Here is a 2,455-nt window from a genome sequence, read left to right on the forward strand (position 1 = left end):
TTATGAATTTTAATAGATTGTATGTGATTTTGAAGTTTAAAGTCCTGCATATATTATGCATACAACCTGTATACGTATATTATATTAGGATCCTCTAAACATTTCACAACTGTTAGTCACGATTCATATCGATTTAGGATGGCGGTTCTTTCGATTGGTTGAGAGTGTCATCCGGATTATCTTTGATTGGTCTCTCTGTTCTGAGTTACTTGTACTTTATTTCAGAGTTGTTTCTTCTTCTTTTTCTTGTAAGATTTTATGGTCACGACTGTTCTGCAAATGTGTTGGAATTGTTCTTCACAAATGTTCTTCACAATTCACGTGTCTTTATGGAATTCAACATCAAAATTTTGTCCTGCACTTCAAAATGTTCATACACCAAAATCGAAGACAGGTATCTGGACTCATTTTTGATGTTCTGCAACAATGATGTAAAATGGTTTGAAACTCCCAATCTTCAATCCCTAACTCCCGCACTTGATATGCGCTACAATGTTTATCTTGATCGTACCTTGATTTGATTTTGTGGAGAAAGTGCAGGACTGCACTTGACTAGTAACGATCTTTGAATGGAGTGAAACTCAGGATTGAAATTGATACTCATATGGTTGATACATCACCACTTGTTCCGTATACTTTGATTACTGGTTATTTTTTAATTTGAAAATATTGTCCACCTGTCTACTTGATCTGCCGTCCGTTATGTTTTGATCCAACGCTGTTAAATTAGGTCTTCAAAGACTCCAAATAACATATACTCCAAGGAACCCAACTCATAGGATTTAAGCATAATGCTCAAAATATCATTGATTTCGGCGGGACTTCAAAAAACTGAAAATACACCGAAGAATGCCACAAAATCCATCATTTTATGAAATCCAAAAAAATTCACCAGCACTTGAATACCATCAGATTTTAATATATTTTAAACAATCCCAATTGAATACAATCGAATTTTAAAGCATAATTTGAAATCCCAATTGAATACCATCAGATTTTGTAACATAATTTAAAATCCCAATTGAATATCTCAAGATTTTAATAAATTTCAAAAAAATCCAATCAAATACCCTCAGATTTCATGAATGAGAAAAAAGATTTGAAATCTCAACCCTATACACCCCTCCTAATTTGAAACAAATGGAACAATTTATTGTTTTTCTAAAAATACCAAGTTTGTTATATATAAACATGTTATACCCCGAGCCCGTCCTCTAATAAATGCCGCGGTAACATTCGATATAACTTCTCGATAGTTCGATGGTGTGTACAGGTAGAGACGGTTTGCAATTTAAAGCACGCAGTTCAAGAAAATTCGTACACGTGCCCTCTTTTGAGTGGACCAGCTCACTACATGACATGAGTGGCTATAGAACAGTTCAAATATTACGACCCAAAAATTAAATTGTAGGCAACTCCAAGAAAAATTAGGATAAGGAATCAGTGAATGACATGCTCAAATTTATCTCTTCCACAATATTTATCTCTTTGCAAGTATTATCTGTTGAGGGAAAGAAAATACAATGCTGGAATTTTATCTGCCGCGAAAAATTGGAAAAGAAAATTCGAGTGCTTCTTGATTCAGTATTGTTGTTAAAATAAATTTATTTAAATTATATCAAATATCATAATATATAAACTTTAGTTCTAAAAGTCACAAATTCCATCAATAATTAAATGTCTTAAAATATATAGTCAATTTAATATAAAAAATTGATTAAGCACTACGTATTATTTTTGAAATTAATAGAACAAATTTCATGTATTATATCATTTTAATAAATTAGATTATATATATAATTACATCAATTAAGTCTAATTTCAATGTTTATAATATTATTATTTAAGTAATTGTACAAATGTTTAAAACAATCCGAAAGTAATAATGCACACTAAACCTTCAACCATTCAAGAAAAAAAGCAAATTTTTTTGTTCTTAATACATACATACATGAATATATAATAACCTCACAGATTGTTTGAATTTCTTTTATTGAAAGAGATTGTCAATTTTATTTATATATTTATTATATTTATCTATGATCCACAGTGAGCCTCGTAATGTTCACCAACAAAGGATTCCATGCCATCAAAGCGTTCACACCAGCAAAGACCAAAGTGTCCTTATCCTACACGGCTAGTTTTATATACCTCGGCTCACGTAATAGGATAAGCTTAACTAAAATAAAATATAAACCTGATAACAAAATTGGCTTAACGAATATTTTGTAATTATGAGACTTTTATACCGGATATGTTTGAATAATTTGATATTTGATACTGCTTAAATTAATCCGATTACTTATCTACGTTTATCAACAAAACCGTCTTTGGTAATACACCAAGTAATATCTTTTTTGATATTTTTACCTCATTTGATCGAATTAAGCATTTCACCTGAAGTCCTACACCATTCTAGTACTTTTATATTAATTAAAAAAATTGCAGTTACAAA

This window comes from Daucus carota, chromosome 3, assembly GCF_001625215.2.
Source record: "Daucus carota subsp. sativus chromosome 3, DH1 v3.0, whole genome shotgun sequence".
Taxonomy (NCBI): Eukaryota; Viridiplantae; Streptophyta; class Magnoliopsida; order Apiales; family Apiaceae; genus Daucus; species Daucus carota.